Source organism: Procambarus clarkii, chromosome 70 (assembly GCF_040958095.1).
Source record: "Procambarus clarkii isolate CNS0578487 chromosome 70, FALCON_Pclarkii_2.0, whole genome shotgun sequence".
Lineage (NCBI taxonomy): Eukaryota > Metazoa > Arthropoda > Malacostraca > Decapoda > Cambaridae > Procambarus > Procambarus clarkii.
The window spans coordinates 12,547,622-12,566,229 of NC_091219.1; positions in this window are offsets into that span (position 1 = coordinate 12,547,622).

The following is an 18,608-nucleotide window of genomic DNA, read 5'->3' on the forward strand; positions in this document are numbered from 1 at the left end:
TAGGTTAGGTTAGGTTAGGTAGTCGAAAAACAATTCATGAAAACTTGGCTTATTAGGCAAATCGGGCCTTGCATAGTAGGCCAAGAAGTGCGTTCTGGCTACTAGGTACGACATATATATATATATATATATATATATATATATATATATATATATATATATATATATATATATATATATATGTGTGTATATCACGAAAATAAACACGTGATTAAGAATGTGACAATGTCAGACCACGGAGGAAAAATGAAACAGGAAATTTCCTTAAGTACTTTCGTATATTAAATACATCTTCAGAAGGTCATTTTACAGATCGAGTGATGGGTATAAATAGGCAGGAGAGAGTGGTGAAGTAAGGTGAGGTACAATACTTGGACAACGCAGAAGGCCCATTGGCCCATCAGATGCACCCAATTAGCCCATCCGATGTAGCCCAATGGCCCATCTGATACAGCAGACATACAAGCATAATACATAGGTAATTATAACATAAAGAGGTAAATATATACAATAAATTAGTGAGACAAATGTTTTTCAATGATTCTACTTAAATCGCCCTTTAGCTGATCTATTAGAAATGGATCTAAGTTATATAGACCACTGCTAATATTCAAATTACTTTCTTTGGTGATCTGTATCAAAGCGGATTCAATTATGTTTCTGTTATAGGTGCTTTTACAATTTGTTATTGAAGACGCACTCTCCCAATCAATTTGGTGAGCTTTTTCTGACAAATGCACAAACAAAGCATTAGATAATTGGCCATGTCTTACAGAGTATTTATGTTGCGATATTCTACATTTTAAATCTTTAGATGTTTGCCCGACATAGAACTTATTACATTCCTTACAAGGTATTTTATAAATGACGCAATTATCACTACGAGGGCTGTTCCTTACTAATAGCTTACCAACAGTGTTTTCGTAGCTAAACATTACATCTATATTAAAAAGTTTCAAGGCCTTGACAATATTCTCAAACCCAGAGAAATATGGTAAACATAACACATTCTTTGGGCGAGTCCTTTCACTGCATACATTATTATAATATGTACGACGAGCTTTGTTACGACAAACTTCCAAAAAATTCAGTGGGTAACAAAGCTTAAGACCAATCGAATCAATATTCTTAAATTCTTCATCTAAGAATTCTGGACTCACAACTCGAAGAGCCCTTAGATACATTGAAGAAAAAATTGACTTTTTTACATTGTATTTATGCCCTGAAAAATAATGAACATAAGATAAATTGTTCGTAGGTTTTCTGTAAACACTAAACTTTAATGAAGAGTTTTCCCTATGAATAAGCACATCTAAGAATGGCAAACATTTATCAATTTCAGTCTCCATAGTAAATTTTATGGAGGTGACTTGGTCATTAAGTTTGGCTACAAATTCGTCTGTGTTTACATCTGAAGGCCAAATACACAAGATATCATCAACATATCTAAACCAAGGAATGATTCCAGGAGTTATTTTTGAAACAAATTTCTTTTCAAAGAATTCCATGTACAGGTTTGAGAGCAATGGCGATAGAGGATTCCCCATTGCCATTCCAAAAGTCTGTAAATAATACTCATTATTAAAGGTAAATTTACATTCTTTAATGCACAACTTAACAAGACTGACAATAATATCAGCAGAAAGAGGTAAGTCATGGCTCATTAGTTCACGAGCAAGATAATCGAGAATATCATCGACCGGTACCTTTGTGAACAAGGAACAAACGTCAAAACTGATTAACTTTACATCAGGAGTGACAGGAACACTATTCAATTTGTTAACTAAATCAAGAGAATTTGTCAAATGAGAAGAGGAGATAGTTCCTAACAAAGGGGACAAGATTTTGGTAAGCCATTTGGAGAGTTTGTAAGAAATGGATCCCACAGAACTGATGATAGGTCTCATGGGATTGTTAGGCTTATGCGTCTTGACAAGACCATATAGATATGGTAATGAAGGTGATGAAGTAGTAAATTGATTAAGAAGATCTTTATGTTTACTTAACAACTTCCTCAAGCTACTATTGAAGAACTTGATGATGTCCTCAAGAGGATTTTTCCTAAGCTTAGTGTACGTTGAAGAATCTAGGAGGAGATCATTCATTTTCGAAATATATTCCTCCTTGTTTAAAATAACAATAGTGCTGGATTTATCAGCCTTTGTTATATGAATGGAAGGATCGGCTCTTAACTCCTGTAAGCTTCGTCTGAATCTTTCGGGAAAATTGTTTGTTTGGGGCGTCAACATTGAACCATAAACAATACCTTTAACCAGGTTTAGGTTTTGTGAAGACAGAGAGTTATGTTTTTCAAGCTGTAACAATGAACTAGCAATTTTAACTGCAGAAGGTTTCCATTTCAAATCAACCTTCTGCAGTTAAAATTGCTAGTTCATTGTTACAGCTTGAAAAACATAACTCTCTGTCTTCACAAAACCTAAACCTAAACCTGGTTAAAGGTATTGTTTATGGTTCAATGTTGACGCCCCAAACAAACAATTTTCCCGAAAGATTCAGACGAAGCTTACAGGAGTTAAGAGCCGATCCTTCCATTCATATAACAAAGGCTGATAAATCCAGCACTATTGTTATTTTAAACAAGGAGGAATATATTTCGAAAATGAATGATCTCCTCCTAGATTCTTCAACGTACACTAAGCTTAGGAAAAATCCTCTTGAGGACATCATCAAGTTCTTCAATAGTAGCTTGAGGAAGTTGTTAAGTAAACATAAAGATCTTCTTAATCAATTTACTACTTCATCACCTTCATTACCATATCTATATGGTCTTGTCAAGACGCATAAGCCTAACAATCCCATGAGACCTATCATCAGTTCTGTGGGATCCATTTCTTACAAACTCTCCAAATGGCTTACCAAAATCTTGTCCCCTTTGTTAGGAACTATCTCCTCTTCTCATTTGACAAATTCTCTTGATTTAGTTAACAAATTGAATAGTGTTCCTGTCACTCCTGATGTAAAGTTAATCAGTTTTGACGTTTGTTCCTTGTTCACAAAGGTACCGGTCGATGATATTCTCGATTATCTTGCTCGTGAACTAATGAGCCATGACTTACCTCTTTCTGCTGATATTATTGTCAGTCTTGTTAAGTTGTGCATTAAAGAATGTAAATTTACCTTTAATAATGAGTATTATTTACAGACTTTTGGAATGGCAATGGGGAATCCTCTATCGCCATTGCTCTCAAACCTGTACATGGAATTCTTTGAAAAGAAATTTGTTTCAAAAATAACTCCTGGAATCATTCCTTGGTTTAGATATGTTGATGATATCTTGTGTATTTGGCCTTCAGATGTAAACACAGACGAATTTGTAGCCAAACTTAATGACCAAGTCACCTCCATAAAATTTACTATGGAGACTGAAATTGATAAATGTTTGCCATTCTTAGATGTGCTTATTCATAGGGAAAACTCTTCATTAAAGTTTAGTGTTTACAGAAAACCTACGAACAATTTATCTTATGTTCATTATTTTTCAGGGCATAAATACAATGTAAAAAAGTCAATTTTTTCTTCAATGTATCTAAGGGCTCTTCGAGTTGTGAGTCCAGAATTCTTAGATGAAGAATTTAAGAATATTGATTCGATTGGTCTTAAGCTTTGTTACCCACTGAATTTTTTGGAAGTTTGTCGTAACAAAGCTCGTCGTACATATTATAATAATGTATGCAGTGAAAGGACTCGCCCAAAGAATGTGTTATGTTTACCATATTTCTCTGGGTTTGAGAATATTGTCAAGGCCTTGAAACTTTTTAATATAGATGTAATGTTTAGCTACGAAAACACTGTTGGTAAGCTATTAGTAAGGAACAGCCCTCGTAGTGATAATTGCGTCATTTATAAAATACCTTGTAAGGAATGTAATAAGTTCTATGTCGGGCAAACATCTAAAGATTTAAAATGTAGAATATCGCAACATAAATACTCTGTAAGACATGGCCAATTATCTAATGCTTTGTTTGTGCATTTGTCAGAAAAAGCTCACCAAATTGATTGGGAGAGTGCGTCTTCAATAACAAATTGTAAAAGCACCTATAACAGAAACATAATTGAATCCGCTTTGATACAGATCACCAAAGAAAGTAATTTGAATATTAGCAGTGGTCTATATAACTTAGATCCATTTCTAATAGATCAGCTAAAGGGCGATTTAAGTAGAATCATTGAAAAACATTTGTCTCACTAATTTATTGTATATATTTACCTCTTTATGTTATAATTACCTATGTATTATGCTTGTATGTCTGCTGTATCAGATGGGCCATTGGGCTACATCGGATGGGCTAATTGGGTGCATCTGATGGGCCAATGGGCCTTCTGCGTTGTCCAAGTATTGTACCTCACCTTACTTCACCACTCTCTCCTGCCTATTTATACCCATCACTCGATCTGTAAAATGACCTTCTGAAGATGTATTTAATATACGAAAGTACTTAAGGAAATTTCCTGTTTCATTTTTCCTCCGTGGTCTGACATTGTCATATATATATATATATATATATATATATATATATATATATATATATATATATATATATATATATATATATATATATATATATATATATATATATATATATATGTCGTACCTAGTAGCCAGAACGCACTTCTCAGCCTACTATTCAAGGCCCGATTTGCCTAATAAGCCAAGTTTTCATGAATTAATGTTTTTTCGTCTACCTAACCTACCTAACCTAACCTAACCTAGCTTTTTTGGCTTCCTAACCTAACCTTACCTATAAATATAGGTTAGGTTAGGTTAGGTAGGGTTGGTTAGGTTCGGTCATATATCTACGTTAATTTTAACTCCAATAAAAAAAAATTGACCTCATACATAGAGAAAAGGGTTGCTTTATCATTTAATAAGAAAAAAATTATAGTAAATATATTAATTCAGGAAAACTTGGCTTATTAGGCAAATCGGGCCTTGAATAGTAGGCTGAGAAGTGAGTTCTGGCTACTAGGTACGACATATATATATATATATATATATATATATATATATATATATATATATATATATATATATATATATATATATATATATATATATATATATATATATATATATATATATATAAATATATATATATATATATAAATATATAAATATATATATATATATATATATATATATATATATATATATATATATATATATATATATATATATATATATGTGTATATGTCGTACCTAGTAGCCAGAACGCACTTCTCAGCCTACTATGCAAGGCCCGATTTGCCTAATAAGCCAAGTTTTCCTGAATTAATATATTTTCTCTAATTTTTTTCTTATGAAATGATAAAGCTACCCATTTCATTATGTATGAGGTCAATTTTTTTTTATTGGAGTTAAAATTAACGTAGATATATGACCGAACCTAACCAACCCTACCTAACCTAACCTAACCTATCTCTATAGGTTAGGTTAGGTTGCCGAAAAAGTTAGGTTAGGTTCGGTTAGGTAGTCGAAAAATAATTAATTCATGAAAACTTGGCTTATTAGGCAAATCTGGCCTTGCATAGTAGGCTGAGAAGTGCGTTCTGGCTACTAGGTACGACATATATATATATATATATATATATATATATATATATATATATATATATATATATATATATATATATATATATATATATATATATATATATATATATATATATATATATATATATATATATATATGTGTGTGTGTGTGTCGTACCTAGTAGCCAGAACTCACTTCTCAGCCTACTATGCAAGGCCCGATTTGCCTAATAAGCCAAGTTTTACTGAATTAATATATTTTCTCTAATTTTTTTCTAATGAAATGATAAAGCTATCCATTTCATTATGTATGAGGTCAATTTTTTTTATTGGAGTTAAAATTAACGTAGATATATGACCGAACCTAACCAACCCTACCTAACCTAACCTAACCTATCTTTATAGGTTAGGTTAGGTTAGGTAGCCGAAAACGTTAGGTTAGGTTAGGTAGGTTAGGTAGTCGAAAAAACATTAATTGATGTAAACTAGGCTTATTAGGCAAATCGGGCCTTGCATAGTAGGCTGAGAAGTGAGTTCTGGCTACTAGGTACGACATATGTATATATATATATATATATATATATATATATATATATATATATATATATATATATATATATTTATATATATATATATATATATATATATATATATATATATATATATATATATATATATATATATATATATGTGTGTGTGTGTGTATATCACGCAAAATAAACACGTGATTAAAATGTGACAATGTCAGACCACGGAGGAAAAATGACAGGAATTTCCTTAAGTACTTTCGTATATTAATATACGAAACTGACTTGATATATTGACTCCTTCTGAAGATGTATTAATATACGAAAGTACTTAAACTCTCCTAAACACGAGAGTGAAGTATACAACTTTAGAACACTTTCCCACCAGGAGACTCGAACCCTCGCCAGCACAGAAGCCTTCCAGCAACTGGCATAACAGGTACGCCTTAACCCGCTCCACCACCTGCTCAGACCCTTAAAAGAGATGGTAATTTCGGAGTATTTATATATTCCAAAGATCACCACCTCCCAAGAGCACTAGAGCAAGTGAGGGGTCATTTATACGTTTATTTCATCAAGTCCCTGTTAATATGTGATCTTTGGAATATATAAATACTCCGAAATTACCATCTCTTTTAAGGGTCTGAGCAGGTGGTGGAGCGGGTTAAGGCGTACCTGTTATGCCAGTTGCTGGAAGACTTCTGTGCTGGCGAGGGTTCGAGTCTCCTGGTGGGAAAGTGTTCTAAAGTTGTATACTTCACTCTCGTGTTTAGGAGAGTTGTGCCTTAAGTTCATAGACACAGTGTTCTCCCATATTAACAGGGACTTGATGAAATAAATGTATAAATGACCCCTCACTTGCTCTAGTGCTCTTGGGAGGTGGTGGTCTTTGGAATATATAAATACTCCGAAATTACCATCTCTTTTAAGGGTCTGAGCAGGTGGTGGAGCGGGTTAAGGCGTACCTGTTTTGCCAGTTGCTGGAAGGCTTCTGTGCTGGCGAGGGTTCGAGTCTCCTGGTGGGAAAGTGTTCTAAAGATGTATACTTCACTCTCGTGTTTAGGAGAGTTGTGCCTTAAGTTCATAGACACAGTGTTCTCCCATATTAACAGGGACTTGATGAAATAAACGTATAAATGACCCCTCACTTGCTCTAGTGCTCTTGGGAGGTGGTGATCTTTGGAATATATAAATACTCCGAAATTACCATCTCTTTTAAGGGTCTGAGCAGGTGGTGGAGCGGGTTAAGGCGTACCTGTTATGCCAGTTGCTGAAAGGCTTCTGTGCTGGCGAGGGTTCGAGTCTCCTGGTGGGAAAGTGTTCTAAAGTTGTATACTTCACTCTCGTGTTTAGGAGAGTTGTGTCTTAAGTTCATAGACACAGTGTTCTCCCATATTAACAGGGACTTGATGAAATAAACGTATAAATGACCCCTCACTTGCTCTAGTGCTCTTGGGAGGTGGTGATCTTTGGAATATATAAATACTCCGAAATTACCATCTCTTTTAATGGTCTGAGCAGGTGGTGGAGTGGGTTAAGGCGTACCTGTTATGCCAGTTGCTGGAAGGCTTCTGTACTGGCGAGGGTTCGAGTCTCCTGGTGGGAAAGTGTTCTAAAGTTGTATACTTCACTCTCGTGTTTAGGAGAGTTGTGCCTTAAGTTCATAGACACAGTGTTCTCCCATATTAACAGGGACTTGATGAAATAAACGTATAAATGACCCCTCACTTGCTCTAGTGCTCTCGGGAGGTGGTGATCTTTGGAATATATAAATACTCCGAAATTACCATCTCTTTTAAGGGTCTGAGCAGGTGGTGGAGCGGGTTAAGGCGTACCTGTTATGCCAGTTGCTGGAAGGCTTCTGTGCTGGCGAGGGTTCGAGTCTCCTGGTGGGAAAGTGTTCTAAAGTTGTATACGTCACTCTCGTGTTTAGGAGAGTTGTGCCTTAAGTTCATAGACACAGTGTTCTCCCATATTAACAGGGACTTGATGAAATAAACGTATAAATGACCCCTCACTTGCTCTAGTGCTCTTGGGAGGTGGTGATCTTTGGAATATATAAATACTCCGAAATTACCATCTCTTTTAAGGGTCTGAGCAGGTGGTGGAGCGGGTTAAGGCGTACCTGTTATGCCAGTTGCTGGAAGGCTTCTGTGCTGGCGAGGGTTCGAGTCTCCTGGTGGGAAAGTGTTCTAAAGTTGTATACTTCACTCTCGTGTTTAGGAGAGTTGTGCCTTAAGTTCATAGACACAGTGTTCTCCCATATTAACAGGGACTTGATGAAATAAACGTATAAATGACCCCTCACTTGCTCTAGTGCTCTTGGGAGGTGATGATCTTTGGAATATATAAATACTCCGAAATTACCATCTCTTTTAAGGGTCTGAGCAGGCGGTGGAGCGGGTTAAGGCGTACCTGTTATGCCAGTTGCTGGAAGGCTTCTGTGCTGGCGAGGGTTCGAGTCTCCTTGTGGGAAAGTGTTCTAAAGTTGTATACTTCACTCTCGTGTTTAGGAGAGTTGTGCCTTAAGTTCATAGACACAGTGTTCTCCCATATTAACAGGGACTTGATGAAATAAACGTATAAATGACCCCTCACTTGCTCTAGTGCTCTTGGGAGGTGGTGATCTTTGGAATATATAAATACTCCGAAATTACCATCTCTTTTAAGGGTCTGAGCAGGTGGTGGAGCAGGTTAAGGCGTACCTGTTATGCCAGTTGCTGGAAGGCTTCTGTGCTGGCGAGGGTTCGAGTCTCCTGGTGGGAAAGTGTTCTAAAGTTGTATACTTCACTCTCGTGTTTAGGAGAGTTGTGCCTTAAGTTCATAGACACAGTGTTCTCCCATATTAACAAGGACTTGATGAAATAAACGTATAAATGACCCCTCACTTGCTCTAGTGCTCTTGGGAGGTGGTGATCTTTGGAATATATAAATACTCCGAAATTACCATCTCTTTAAGGGTCTGAGCAGGTGGTGGAGCGGGTTAAGGCGTACCTGTTATGCCAGTTGCTGGAAGGCTTCTGTGCTGGCAATGGTTCGAGTCTCCTGGTGGGAAAGTGTTCTAAAGTTGTATACTTCACTCTCGTGTTTAGGAGAGTTGTGCCTTAAGTTCATAGACACAGTGTTCTTCCATATTAACAGGGACTTGATGAAATAAACGTATAAATGACCCCTCACTTGCTCTAGTGCTCTTGGGAGGTGGTGATCTTTGGAATATATAAATACTCCGAAATTACCATCTCTTTTAAGGGTCTGAGCAGGTGGTGGAGCGGGTTAAGGCGTACCTGTTATGCCAGTTGCTGGAAGGCTTCTGTGCTGGCGAGGGTTCGAGTCTCCTGGTGGGAAAGTGTTCTAAAGTTGTATACTTCACTCTCGTGTTTAGGAGAGTTGTGCCTTAAGTTCATAGACACAGTGTTCTCCCATATTAACAGGGACTTGATGAAATAAACGTATAAATGACCCCTCACTTGCTCTAGTGCTCTTGGGAGGTGATGATCTTTGGAATATATAAATACTCCGAAATTACCATCTCTTTTAAGGGTCTGAGCAGGCGGTGGAGCGGGTTAAGGCGTACCTGTTATGCCAGTTGCTGGAAGGCTTCTGTGCTGGCGAGGGTTCGAGTCTCCTTGTGGGAAAGTGTTCTAAAGTTGTATACTTCACTCTCGTGTTTAGGAGAGTTGTGCCTTAAGTTCATAGACACAGTGTTCTCCCATATTAACAGGGACTTGATGAAATAAACGTATAAATGACCCCTCACTTGCTCTAGTGCTCTTGGGAGGTGGTGATCTTTGGAATATATAAATACTCCGAAATTACCATCTCTTTTAAGGGTCTGAGCAGGTGGTGGAGCAGGTTAAGGCGTACCTGTTATGCCAGTTGCTGGAAGGCTTCTGTGCTGGCGAGGGTTCGAGTCTCCTGGTGGGAAAGTGTTCTAAAGTTGTATACTTCACTCTCGTGTTTAGGAGAGTTGTGCCTTAAGTTCATAGACACAGTGTTCTCCCATATTAACAAGGACTTGATGAAATAAACGTATAAATGACCCCTCACTTGCTCTAGTGCTCTTGGGAGGTGGTGATCTTTGGAATATATAAATACTCCGAAATTACCATCTCTTTAAGGGTCTGAGCAGGTGGTGGAGCGGGTTAAGGCGTACCTGTTATGCCAGTTGCTGGAAGGCTTCTGTGCTGGCAATGGTTCGAGTCTCCTGGTGGGAAAGTGTTCTAAAGTTGTATACTTCACTCTCGTGTTTAGGAGAGTTGTGCCTTAAGTTCATAGACACAGTGTTCTTCCATATTAACAGGGACTTGATGAAATAAACGTATAAATGACCCCTCACTTGCTCTAGTGCTCTTGGGAGGTGGTGATCTTTGGAATATATAAATACTCCGAAATTACCATCTCTTTTAAGGGTCTGAGCAGGTGGTGGAGCGGGTTAAGGCGTACCTGTTATGCCAGTTGCTGGAAGGCTTCTGTGCTGGCGAGGGTTCGAGTCTCCTGGTGGGAAAGTGTTCTAAAGTTGTATACTTCACTTTCGTGTTTAGGAGAGTTGTGCCTTAAGTTCATAGACACAGTGTTCTCCCATATTAACAGGGACTTGATGAAATAAACGTATAAATGACCCCTCACTTGCTCTAGTGCTCTTGGGAGGTGGTGATCTTTGGAATATATAAATACTCCGAAATTACCATCTCTTTTAAGGGTCTGAGCAGGTGGTGGAGCGGGTTAAGGCGTACCTGTTATGCCAGTTGCTGGAAGGCTTCTGTGCTGGCGAGGGTTCGAGTCTCCTGGTGGGAAAGTGTTCTAAAGTAGTATACTTCACTCTCGTGTTTAGGAGAGTTGTGCCTTAAGTTCATAGACACAGTGTTCTCCCATATTAACAGGGACTTGATGAAATAAACGTATAAATGACCCCTCACTTGCTCTAGTGCTCTTGGGAGGTGGTGATCTTTGGAATATATAAATACTCCGAAATTACCATCTCTTTAAGGGTCTGAGCAGGTGGTGGAGCGGGTTAAGGCGTACCTGTTATGCCAGTTGCTGGAAGGCTTCTGTGCTGGCGAGGGTTCGAGTCTCCTGGTGGGAAAGTGTTCTAAAGTAGTATACTTCACTCTCGTGTTTAGGAGAGTTGTGCCTTAAGTTCATAGACACAGTGTTCTCCCATATTAACAGGGACTTGATGAAATAAACGTATAAATGACCCCTCACTTGCTCTAGTGCTCTTGGGAGGTGGTGATCTTTGGAATATATAAATACTCCGAAATTACCATCTCTTTAAGGGTCTGAGCAGGTGGTGGAGCGGGTTAAGGCGTACCTGTTATGCCAGTTGCTGGAAGGCTTCTGTGCTGGCGATGGTTCGAGTCTCCTGGTGGGAAAGTGTTCTAAAGTTGTATACTTCACTCTCGTGTTTAGGAGAGTTGTGCCTTAAGTTCATAGACACAGTGTTCTCCCATATTAACAGGAACTTGATGAAATAAACGTATAAATGACCCCTCACTTGCTCTAGTGCTCTTGGGAGGTGGTGATCTTTGGAATATATAAATACTCCGAAACTACCATCTCTTTTAAGGGTCTGAGCAGGTGGTGGAGCGGGTTAAGGCGTACCTGTTATGCCAGTTGCTGGAAGGCTTCTGTGCTGGCGAGGGTTCGAGTCTCCTGGTGGGAAAGTGTTCTAAAGTTGTATACTTCACTCTCGTGTTTAGGAGAGTTGTGCCTTAAGTTCATAGACACAGTGTTCTCCCATATTATCAGGGACTTGATGAAATAAACGTATAAATGACCCCTCACTTGCTCTAGTGCTCTTGAGAGGTGGTGATCTTTGGAATATATAAATACTCCGAAATTACCATCTCTTTTAAGGGTCTGAGCAGGTGGTGGAGCGGGTTAAGGCGTACCTGTTATGCCAGTTGCTGGAAGGCTTCTGTGCTGGCGAGGGTTCGAGTCTCCTGGTGGGAAAGTGTTCTAAAGTTGTATACTTCACTCTCATGTTTAGGAGAGTTGTGCCTTAAGTTCATAGACACAGTGTTCTCCCATATTAACAGGGACTTGATGAAATAAACGTATAAATGACCCCTCACTTGCTCTAGTGCTCTTGGGAGGTGATGATCTTTGGAATATATAAATACTCCGAAATTACCATCTCTTTTAAGGGTCTGAGCAGGTGGTGGAGTGGGTTAAGGCGTGCCTGTTATGCCAGTTGCTGGAAGGCTTCTGTGCTGGCGAGGGTTCGAGTCTCCTGGTGGGAAAGTGTTCTAAAGTTGTATACTTCACTCTCGTGTTTAGGAGAGTTGTGCCTTAAGTTCATAGACACAGTGTTCTCCCATATTAACAGGGACTTGATGAAATAAACGTATAAATGACCCCTCACTTGCTCTATTGCTCTTGGGAGGTGGTGATCTTTGGAATATATAAATACTCCGAAATTACCATCTCTTTTAAGGGTCTGAGCAGGTGGTGGAGCGGGTTAAGGCGTACCTGTTATGCCAGTTGCTGGAAGGCTTCTGTGCTGGCGAGGGTTCGAGTCTCCTGGTGGGAAAGTGTTCTAAAGTTGTATACTTCACTCTCGTGTTTAGGAGAGTTGTGCCTTAAGTTCATAGACACAGTGTTCTCCCATATTAACAGGGACTTGATGAAATAAACGTATAAATGACCCCTCACTTGCTCTAGTGCTCTTGGGAGGTGGTGATCTTTGGAATATATAAATACTCCGAAATTACCATCTCTTTTAAGGGTCTGAGCAGGTGGTGGAGCAGGTTAAGGCGTACCTGTTATGCCAGTTGCTGGAAGGCTTCTGTGCTGGCGAGGGTTCGAGTCTCCTGGTGGGAAAGTGTTCTAAAGTTGTATACTTCACTCTCGTGTTTAGGAGAGTTGTGCCTTAAGTTCATAGACACAGTGTTCTCCCATATTAACAGGGACTTGATGAAATAAACGTATAAATGACCCCTCACTTGCTCTAGTGCTCTTGGGAGGTGGTGATCTTTGGAATATATAAATACTCCGAAATTACCATCTCTTTAAGGGTCTGAGCAGGTGGTGGAGCGGGTTAAGGCGTACCTGTTATGCCAGTTGCTGGAAGGCTTCTGTGCTGGCGATGGTTCGAGTCTCCTGGTGGGAAAGTGTTCTAAAGTTGTATACTTCACTCTCGTGTTTAGGAGAGTTGTGCCTTAAGTTCATAGACACAGTGTTCTCCCATATTAACAGGGACTTGATGAAATAAACGTATAAATGACCCCTCACTTGCTCTAGTGCTCTTGGGAGGTGGTGATCTTTGGAATATATAAATACTCCGAAATTACCATCTCTTTTAAGGGTCTGAGCAGGTGGTGGAGCGGGTTAAGGCGTACCTGTTATGCCAGTTGCTGGAAGGCTTCTGTGCTGGCGAGGGTTTGAGTCTCCTGGTGGGAAAGTGTTCTAAAGTTGTATACTTCACTTTCGTGTTTAGGAGAGTTGTGCCTTAAGTTCATAGACACAGTGTTCTCCCATATTAACAGGGACTTGATGAAATAAACGTATAAATGACCCCTCACTTGCTCTAGTGCTCTTGGGAGGTGGTGATCTTTGGAATATATAAATACTCCGAAATTACCATCTCTTTTAAGGGTCTGAGCAGGTGGTGGAGCGGGTTAAGGCGTACCTGTTATGCCAGTTGCTGGAAGGCTTCTGTGCTGGCGAAGGTTCGAGTCTCCTGGTGGGAAAGTGTTCTAAAGTAGTATACTTCACTCTCGTGTTTAGGAGAGTTGTGCCTTAAGTTCATAGACACAGTGTTCTCCCATATTAACAGGGACTTGATGAAATAAACGTATAAATGACCCCTCACTTGCTCTAGTGCTCTTGGGAGGTGGTGATCTTTGGAATATATAAATACTCCGAAATTACCATCTCTTTAAGGGTCTGAGCAGGTGGTGGAGCGGGTTAAGGCGTACCTGTTATGCCAGTTGCTGGAAGGCTTCTGTGCTGGCGAGGGTTCGAGTCTCCTGGTGGGAAAGTGTTCTAAAGTAGTATACTTCACTCTCGTGTTTAGGAGAGTTGTGCCTTAAGTTCATAGACACAGTGTTCTCCCATATTAACAGGGACTTGATGAAATAAACGTATAAATGACCCCTCACTTGCTCTAGTGCTCTTGGGAGGTGGTGATCTTTGGAATATATAAATACTCCGAAATTACCATCTCTTTAAGGGTCTGAGCAGGTGGTGGAGCGGGTTAAGGCGTACCTGTTATGCCAGTTGCTGGAAGGCTTCTGTGCTGGCGATGGTTCGAGTCTCCTGGTGGGAAAGTGTTCTAAAGTTGTATACTTCACTCTCGTGTTTAGGAGAGTTGTGCCTTAAGTTCATAGACACAGTGTTCTCCCATATTAACAGGAACTTGATGAAATAAACGTATAAATGACCCCTCACTTGCTCTAGTGCTCTTGGGAGGTGGTGATCTTTGGAATATATAAATACTCCGAAATTACCATCTCTTTTAAGGGTCTGAGCAGGTGGTGGAGCGGGTTAAGGCGTACCTGTTATGCCAGTTGCTGGAAGGCTTCTGTGCTGGCGAGGGTTCGAGTCTCCTGGTGGGAAAGTGTTCTAAAGTTGTATACTTCACTCTCGTGTTTAGGAGAGTTGTGCCTTAAGTTCATAGACACAGTGTTCTCCCATATTAACAGGGACTTGATGAAATAAATGTATAAATGACCCCTCACTTGCTCTAGTGCTCTTGGGAGGTGATGATCTTTGGAATATATAAATACTCCGAAATTACCATCTCTTTTAAGGGTCTGAGCAGGCGGTGGAGCGGGTTAAGGCGTACCTGTTATGCCAGTTGCTGGAAGGCTTCTGTGCTGGCGAGGGTTCGAGTCTCCTGGTGGGAAAGTGTTCTAAAGTTGTATACTTCACTCTCGTGTTTAGGAGAGTTGTGCCTTAAGTTCATAGACACAGTGTTCTCCCATATTAACAGGGACTTGATGAAATAAACGTATAAATGACCCCTCACTTGCTCTATTGCTCTTGGGAGGTGGTGATCTTTGGAATATATAAATACTCCGAAATTACCATCTCTTTTAAGGGTCTGAGCAGGTGGTGGAGCAGGTTAAGGCGTACCTGTTATGCCAGTTGCTGGAAGGCTTCTGTGCTGGCGAGGGTTCGAGTCTCCTGGTGGGAAAGTGTTCTAAAGTTGTATACTTCACTCTCGTGTTTAGGAGAGTTGTGCCTTAAGTTCATAGACACAGTGTTCTCCCATATTAACAGGGACTTGATGAAATAAACGTATAAATGACCCCTCACTTGCTCTAGTGCTCTTGGGAGGTGGTGATCTTTGGAATATATAAATACTCCGAAATTACCATCTCTTTAAGGGTCTGAGCAGGTGGTGGAGCGGGTTAAGGCGTACCTGTTATGCCAGTTGCTGGAAAGCTTCTGTGCTGGCGATGGTTCGAGTCTCCTGGTGGGAAAGTGTTCTAAAGTTGTATACTTCACTCTCGTGTTTAGGAGAGTTGTGCCTTAAGTTCATAGACACAGTGTTCTCCCATATTAACAGGAACTTGATGAAATAAACGTATAAATGACCCCTCACTTGCTCTAGTGCTCTTGGGAGGTGGTGATCTTTGGAATATATAAATACTCCGAAACTACCATCTCTTTTAAGGGTCTGAGCGGGTGGTGGAGCGGGTTAAGGCGTACCTGTTATGCCAGTTGCTGGAAGGCTTCTGTGCTGGCGAGGGTTCGAGTCTCCTGGTGGGAAAGTGTTCTAAAGTTGTATACTTCACTCTCGTGTTTAGGAGAGTTGTGCCTTAAGTTCATAGACACAGTGTTCTCCCATATTATCAGGGACTTGATGAAATAAACGTATAAATGACCCCTCACTTGCTCTAGTGCTCTTGAGAGGTGGTGATCTTTGGAATATATAAATACTCCGAAATTACCATCTCTTTTAAGGGTCTGAGCAGGTGGTGGAGCGGGTTAAGGCGTACCTGTTATGCCAGTTGCTGGAAGGCTTCTGTGCTGGCGAGGGTTCGAGTCTCCTGGTGGGAAAGTGTTCTAAAGTTGTATACTTCACTCTCATGTTTAGGAGAGTTGTGCCTTAAGTTCATAGACACAGTGTTCTCCCATATTAACAGGGACTTGATGAAATAAACGTATAAATGACCCCTCACTTGCTCTAGTGCTCTTGGGAGGTGATGATCTTTGGAATATATAAATACTCCGAAATTACCATCTCTTTTAAGGGTCTGAGCAGGTGGTGGAGCGGGTTAAGGCGTGCCTGTTATGCCAGTTGCTGGAAGGCTTCTGTGCTGGCGAGGGTTCGAGTCTCCTGGTGGGAAAGTGTTCTAAAGTTGTATACTTCACTCTCGTGTTTAGGAGAGTTGTGCCTTAAGTTCATAGACACAGTGTTCTCCCATATTAACAGGGACTTGATGAAATAAACGTATAAATGACCCCTCACTTGCTCTAGTGCTCTTGGGAGGTGGTGATCTTTGGAATATATAAATACTCCGAAATTACCATCTCTTTTAAGGGTCTGAGCAGGTGGTGGAGCAGGTTAAGGCGTACCTGTTATGCCAGTTGCTGGAAGGCTTCTGTGCTGGCGAGGGTTCGAGTCTCCTGGTGGGAAAGTGTTCTAAAGTTGTATACTTCACTCTCGTGTTTAGGAGAGTTGTGCCTTAAGTTCATAGACACAGTGTTCTCCCATATTAACAGGGACTTGATGAAATAAACGTATAAATGACCCCTCACTTGCTCTAGTGCTCTTGGGAGGTGGTGATCTTTGGAATATATAAATACTCCGAAATTACCATCTCTTTAAGGGTCTGAGCAGGTGTTGGAGCGGGTTAAGGCGTACCTGTTATGCCAGTTGCTGGAAGGCTTCTGTGCTGGCGATGGTTCGAGTCTCCTGGTGGGAAAGTGTTCTAAAGTTGTATACTTCACTCTCGTGTTTAGGAGAGTTGTGCCTTAAGTTCATAGACACAGTGTTCTCCCATATTAACAGGGACTTGATGAAATAAACGTATAAATGACCCCTCACTTGCTCTAGTGCTCTTGGGAGGTGGTGATCTTTGGAATATATAAATACTCCGAAATTACCATCTCTTTTAAGGGTCTGAGCAGGTGGTGGAGCGGGTTAAGGCGTACCTGTTATGCCAGTTGCTGGAAGGCTTCTGTGCTGGCGAGGGTTTGAGTCTCCTGGTGGGAAAGCGTTCTAAAGTTGTATACTTCACTTTCGTGTTTAGGAGAGTTGTGCCTTAAGTTCATAGACACAGTGTTCTCCCATATTAACAGGGACTTGATGAAATAAACGTATAAATGACCCCTCACTTGCTCTAGTGCTCTTGGGAGGTGGTGATCTTTGGAATATATAAATACTCCGAAATTACCATCTCTTTTAAGGGTCTGAGCAGGTGGTGGAGCGGGTTAAGGCGTACCTGTTATGCCAGTTGCTGGAAGGCTTCTGTGCTGGCGAGGGTTCGAGTCTCCTGGTGGGAAAGTGTTCTAAAGTAGTATACTTCACTCTCGTGTTTAGGAGAGTTGTGCCTTAAGTTCATAGACACAGTGTTCTCCCATATTAACAGGGACTTGATGAAATAAACGTATAAATGACCCCTCACTTGCTCTAGTGCTCTTGGGAGGTGGTGATCTTTGGAATATATAAATACTCCGAAATTACCATCTCTTTAAGGGTCTGAGCAGGTGGTGGAGCGGGTTAAGGCGTACCTGTTATGCCAGTTGCTGGAAGGCTTCTGTGCTGGCGATGGTTCGAGTCTCCTGGTGGGAAAGTGTTCTAAAGTTGTATACTTCACTCTCGTGTTTAGGAGAGTTGTGCCTTAAGTTCATAGACACAGTGTTCTCCCATATTAACAGGAACTTGATGAAATAAACGTATAAATGACCCCTCACTTGCTCTAGTGCTCTTGGGAGGTGGTGATCTTTGGAATATATAAATACTCCGAAACTACCATCTCTTTTAAGGGTCTGAGCAGGTGGTGGAGCGGGTTAAGGCGTACCTGTTATGCCAGTTGCTGGAAGGCTTCTGTGCTGGCGAGGGTTCGAGTCTCCTGGTGGGAAAGTGTTCTAAAGTTGTATACTTCACTCTCGTGTTTAGGAGAGTTGTGCCTTAAGTTCATAGACACAGTGTTCTCCCATATTATCAGGGACTTGATGAAATAAACGTATAAATGACCCCTCACTTGCTCTAGTGCTCTTGAGAGGTGGTGATCTTTGGAATATATAAATACTCCGAAATTACCATCTCTTTTAAGGGTCTGAGCAGGTGGTGGAGCGGGTTAAGGCGTACCTGTTATGCCAGTTGCTGGAAGGCTTCTGTGCTGGCGAGGGTTCGAGTCTCCTGGTGGGAAAGTGTTCTAAAGTTGTATACTTCACTCTCATGTTTAGGAGAGTTGTGCCTTAAGTTCATAGACACAGTGTTCTCCCATATTAACAGGGACTTGATGAAATAAACGTATAAATGACCCCTCACTTGCTCTAGTGCTCTTGGGAGGTGATGATCTTTGGAATATATAAATACTCCGAAATTACCATCTCTTTTAAGGGTCTGAGCA